Below are 6,846 nucleotides of genomic sequence, written 5' to 3' on the forward strand. Positions count from 1 at the left end.
GAATAAGTTAGTTGATGAGATTCCATTCTCAGTCTTTTTGTGATTGTCCTAATCAGTATAAGTTATACCTGAACTTAAGATAGGCACATTTGATTACCAAAACAAGAAATAAAAGGAAAAAAGGTATTACTATGGTGTTATTCATTAATAATTTTGTATGTGTAAATGTCTAGAAACATAACTTTCAAAGCTATAAGAAATTAATTGATATTTTAAATTTTTCTCAATTTATGTCTATGTTTGATTTGGTTCAATGAATGAAAACACATGTATTTTTATATATTTCTAATTGCCCGAGATACCCAGTCAGTCAAAAACCCATAAGTCCCCAGGTAATTTGCCTCACTGAATTCTTAATATTTTGGTCCTTTGGTGAAGATCAGAATGTAGTAAAATGCTGTAGAGGAGCTGTCCTTTTGCTTCCCAGGAATTCAGAAACCTAAAATAATCTCAGAAAAAAAAATAATGTCTTTTTTAAAACAAGAAGTATAGCTATTCAATTAGTTCATTTTGTGGAAACTTTATTAACTTAGTTTAGATTCACTGCCTTTTAACCCACTTGTTTTTGTAACAAGAATTTAAGCACACCCAGCCACCCATCCATATACATATACTATGCAAGATAGAAACTTTCATTTCATATGTGCAGAAATATCCATCCTGGTAGTAGTGAAAGGGAAATCAAAGGACGAAATGAGATCCCCGGAGCTCATTCTAAATACAAAGCCAAGTTTACAATAAACAGTGTAATTGCATTGTTTACAGGATTTATTTTGTTACTATCCTTGTGATTATTCAAATTGTAAATAAATGTGCTCCTTGCCAGAAATTTATTTTGTTTTCCAGAAAGCAGGACAGATTTCCTTCCTTGCCCTGCAATTAGAATAATGGCCAATACATGTTTGTTTTTAGGTTTCTATAGCCAATATAAGCCAGACAGCCAGGCAGCTGTTGATTTTGCAGGATTATCATGAAACAAGCTCACTTAGCATTAGATTGTAATTTGTCATTCGAGACAAAACCCTGACTGTGTTTTTAAAACAATTGCATTTTAAAAATTGCAACTACATAGTATATACAAGATATGAGAAATGATGTACTCTTCCATGGGAAGTGGTACTAGTTCATGGTAATCATGTCTGAGTACTATCAAGATAAAACTCATGCTTGTATCAGCCATGCAGTCATTGAATACAGAAGAACAAAATGTGCTGACAAGGGAACAGATTTCCTTTTGAAACCTCGGGTTTCTTTAACACAGCCAAATTGTTTTTGTACCCCTTCTTTTTTAAAAGGTGGAGGCAGGATTAAGGCCATACAATAATTGAAGGAACCTTCAAGGGCTTAGGTAGCTTTTGAACATCAGCAACATGATTGTAATTTTTCTAAGAGTCTTATTCTAGTCTTATTTGAAATATATATAAATGTACCATTAATGTAAATGGACAGATATTTTTCATGAACATGATAATGTGTTTTCTTTTTATCTTTTTATCTCACATGATAATGTGTTTTCTTTTTCTTTTTTTTTGGTCAGTTTTTCACTTGATAGTTTCTCAGGTGATATTCATCTTGGCTTCATACTACAACATCTGCAGATCCTATGCAAGAACTCTAAAATCATCTCTGTTTAGAACTGTACCTTAATATGGAATGAAACAGAGAGAAAAAAGGAAAGGAAGAAAGAAAAAAGATAAGGAAATGAAAGGAAGGAAAGAAGGGAAAAAAAAGAAAAAAAAATAAGAAAGGAAGGAAAGGGAAAAAAAAGGGAAAGACAGAAAAATAACTGCACCTTACTCATCTTTTTTCTTCTGCTTTAGTAGAATGATTACAAATAAATATTCCTGTCTTTTATCAGGTCAACTACACTTTCAAATTCCTGCTGCATTTAGTAATTGTCGTGGTCTAAAGCAGCATAAGGTCTTTTAAAGCACAGAACTGAGACAAGAGTCTTGGATGAGGTATATATATAGATTTTAAAACTGTCTTGTCTTGTAGCCAAGATTTTACCTAAAAATTAGAAATATTTCTGTGTAATTAGTTTCCTATTGAAAAACTGAGATAAATATTGGCATAACTGGCAAACTTCATCTAATTTCAGTCATAATAGAAAATAAACCACAAGAAAAATTTAGAAGACTCTATTTTTTTTCTTTTATTTATTTTTATATAAACATTTCAATATCTTGGTTAGGAAACATACTCATTCTTAGGTTGAGCCAAAAATATATATTTTTTTATATTTGTATTCCTTTAGTCAACGAGAACATAAATTTTTGCTCAAATGCAATCTGAAATAATTTTTATTTTTTAAAACATAAATCTCTTATTGTAGAATGAAAATGGATGAACAAAAAGGAAGAAATACTTCAAAAAGAATAGATGGATTTTTAAAATTGAAATTAAGTGTTCATTATATCAAGCATCTTGTTTTTAATGATTGATCTCTCTTCAGTATAGAAAACATGAACACTGCTTTTATTCTGCTTCTCCTATATATCTATCAATCCACATATCTCAAGCATTTATAAGTATCTGTCAACACTTTCCTCTGAAAAACTTTTACAAAGAAACCATTTGGTATTTTGTTATTTGCTAATGGGTAAATCCTTTGGTATTATACTCATATACAACACAGGACATCATTAGCAGAGGAAAGGAGTCAGCAATAAAATCAATTGGAGATTAAACTCATTCACAAATGTTCTGTCCCCACTGAGTATAGCGTTAAATATGTGTGACTACTTCATTCAGTAGTAGAGCTATTGATGGAGTCCCAAAACCCTAGTTAAGTTTTTATAAGGCTTTTCACTAGAGAACATAATTGCTATTCCCACAAACCCACATTCAATTTTCAGGGATTACTCTAAGTGTGAATTCTCAGGTATTTCTTCCAGCTGTCTCCTGTCAACCTGTAACCCCATATGCTGAGCTCTGTCCCTGCAGGGTAGGCACTTGATCCTAGGTCAAAGGTCCTTTAACTCTTGACTAATGCACCTCATTAGAAGAGGAAAGCAGAATGTCTCCAACAATTCAAATGTCATGAGAAGTAACAGAACTATATATTTTTAATCATGTTAAGCAGGTTTGTTTTGTTGTAGACACCAGAGGAAAAAAAAAAAAGGCTGAGGTCTTTTCATTTATAATCAGTGGAAGCAATAAGTGTGTAGTTTTATTGTGCATCCAAGAGTAAAGCAGGAACATGGACCTGCATAGAGAGAAAATGAAATAATATTATAATCATATACATTATTATTATTATTATTATTGTTCTTGTTATTGTTATTATGGTAGAAAATGGGCTATAAATTAATAGCTATCATTGTGCAGTCATTTGAACTAAAACAAACATATTAGTTAAGTCAATGGCAGAGTTCTTTAGTACTTTTAGTGCCATGTAATGTCATGTAATGGTTTTATCCTGTGCAGAAAAAGTAATCACGTTATAAAACATCAACATCTAATTAAACACTTACACTAGAATTTAAGGACAACAGAATCCCTAAGCTACTGTATTGTCTACAAAGGTGTTTTATTTGTTCAATCTAAAAAAATCTCTTTGCTTCAGAAATTGAATATAGTTGTGTTCTGAAAATACAGTATTTTGAATGCTTTTTTCTTTAAACTGACATCAGCAAGTCTAGCTATTTGTCATCCTTTGTAAAGAAGCTTTACAAAGTAATTACATAAGCTAACATTTGTCAAATCTGAACTGTAGTAACTCAATTTTTGAGTCTCATTTATTGCTGTTAATCAGTTTACACACTGGCATCCAACAAGCTTACAAGAAAAGTCAACTAAAGTTGCAGGACACTTATTTAAGCAAACAAACTGTTTATCTATTCACTAATGGAGACATAGAAAACAAAATCTTGGCGGTACTACAGCCTCTTTCCCACTGATCTCAAGGTGGTTTGAAGTATCCCTAAAATCTGTTCCACCAGGCTTCTGCTTGACAAGCATTCTGGGACTGTATGTCAGATTTTCTATACATTTTCTGCAATAGAGGTAAGCTTTATCTATGTTGCATTACCATTAGAAGGAACAAAAACACAGAAATGTGATGTCATGATCTAAGTTTTTATATTATTACCAAGAGTATTATTATGATAATATTTAAAGTCAGAAAAATTCTACCATATTTTCTATATATCGTATCTTCTAAAAATTACAAAACATAAATATATATAAATATATTTAATATATATTTAATTTATAATTTATATAATATACATTAAACATATTAAATATATATTATAAATAATATATAAATACAAATATCTTTTATTTGACTAACTGATAAATTGGGAAATGTTGGACACTTTAGGCACACAATTCTTTTTTGATCTTGAGACTGTGACAGTTATAACAGTAGTACTACATCTTATTTAATGTCTCTCGTTCTGAATAAAATATGACTCCACACATGGAGATTTATCAATGTTTTTAATATCAATTATTGACAAGTATTGAAGATGCTTGCAGCACTCCGAGTTTGCTACAATTATGTATAATATGTATCATAAATTTTGAGTTAAATTGCCACACAAATTGAGGTTTTATTCCAGTTGGAAACAGATGAATTATGCAGTGAGGTATCTTTGATTTTGTTCAGTTTATTAACGTGAAAGGTAATAATTACAGTTTTCTTTAAAAATGTGAAAGAAATCCAATCAGGTGGTTTCCCTTCCCTACGCATAACAGGTATTTCAGCCAGCACTCCAATCCATAAGGATGACTTTCCAAGCCAAACATCAGTTGTTTTCTGCTGAACATTTGGCTCATTTCACTGAGCAGCCTTCCACTTCTGTTGTCTCAGGAACTATTATAAATGAAAAACAGTGAAACTGAACAACTGAGGAGACTCAATCATCCTTCATCAATAACACAGTTTAATTTGGTCTGTAGTAGTGAGAACAGAGTTACTGGACAACCTCATGTTTGTCTCACTAGTACTAATTATTTCAAAGTGTCATTTATTACAGCTGTAAACTTTAGCCTTCTGGTTTGTAAAAGTTGTATTGAAACCCATTCTGCTCATTACAAAAAATGCAGTTGCATCAGAGTTAGTTCTCACTACCAATATTCTTTTGTACACTAATTGTCCTGCTGGATGTTGCTGGCTGTTACAATCCTCTTTATAGCAGACTAAAACAGCCTTGCTGTCCCTCAACCCTTAGTTTACTGTCCTATCTATTCTAGCCTTGTTTTTGATTTTGCAAACTAGTCTACACAAAACACCCAAAATTGCCAGAAGAGGATCTTCTCTCGGAGTGCTTTAATGCTGGCTTTTAGTTAAAGCTAGAGGTGCAACATACTATGATAATTAAGTTATATGTAATTAACAGGTTTATTTTCAAATAGCCAACAAAAGTTCTTGCTTCATCTGGTCCCAGTCTCATCATGTCTTCTATAATACCTGATGACAACAGCAATTCTACTCTTCATTTCACTAGGATTGTGAAGTGATATACCTTTTCCAAAATATGCACTTGAGAATTTGACAGGTAACAGTATAGGAAAAAGGTAAATGGCTTCAGAACTGAGCATGTTTTTCTGTGTTTCTCATAACTCCAAGAGATTAACTGTATTTGTGATGAGCAAGTGTTTCCTTTGTCTTTTCATCAAGAAACACCAGACACTGTATAGCAGTGGTATTCTGGTCTACTCAGATTGCTCACAAAGGAAGAAGACAGTTTCTTCCTATGCAAGCTACAGATGCAAAAGCAAAAAAGATTTACTTTACTTGGCAGAAGTAGAATTGGAAACACATCTGGATTTATAGAATACTTCCTCTCCTTCAAAGGTGTTGAAAAGCACATATCTCTACTCCATTTCCATTATTGTAGTGAGAAAGGGCTTCCAGAGACAGTTGTTTAGAAGCTATAATATCAATGTTAATGTGAATGCCATGTATTTCATATTGCTACTGCTCTGCATCTGCAGGCTGTTCTTTCTTATGAACAATATGTATGCTTTTGATTTAGGAACCAATAACATTTTAAGCCCTAACATTAAAAGGAAAAGAAAAAAAAAGCAAGAAGTGGGGAAATGATTGAATTACATAGAACATATTTTTCTTTTAGAATGCAGTAAAAGATTCAACAGTTCAAATTGCTCAGGGGTGATCACATTTCTTTCAAAAGGTGCTCTGTATCTTGGGGGCAGTGTACGTATCAAATCCTGCTGATAGTTCAGCAGATGCTTTTTTTATTGAAAGTCACAGAAAAGAGTTGCAATAAAACCTGCATTAACAGCCAGAGCTCAAACTGAGGCTGCCTCTTGATTTATGCACTCTCCTTTGGTTTTGATCTTTTAATGAATGTGACTTGCCACATTATATATTCTCCTGGGATTTTCTCCCTTACCAATCTCATTACTATACTCTCACTGTTGGTCTGATCATGCATTTTCTTATGACTCAGGAAAAGAATATCAACTATCAGCAGTCAACTGTGATTATTTTGTACTTTTTTTGTAGCTAAGTCTCCAATGCAAAATACAGTCAGATGAGTGAGAAGGTGTAAGCTGTTGTCAAGGGAGTAACATGATTTTTCAGGGCGTATCATTTTAGCTTATTCCTTGTGTATCTAATTGTTCATGTGCCCTTCTTCTCTATCTAAGCTGGTCACAGCAAAGAAAATAAATTAACCCACAGTTTTTCTATTGTTCATAACAGTCAAACTTGATGTTTATCAAGATTTTAAGCAATAAAATTATTTAAGTGCAGAGAAGGCAACATATGGAGAGCTCTCCAAGTACAATACTCAGCTCTTGTTAAATTTGAGACAGTATAAGATTTTACCTTATACTTGACTCATGAAAATAACTTTAAAGGAAGAATCA

The sequence above is a fragment of the Phasianus colchicus genome, chromosome 1 (genome assembly GCF_987193195.1).
Source record: "Phasianus colchicus chromosome 1, bPhaCol1.hap1.1, whole genome shotgun sequence".
Classification (NCBI taxonomy): Eukaryota; Metazoa; Chordata; class Aves; order Galliformes; family Phasianidae; genus Phasianus; species Phasianus colchicus.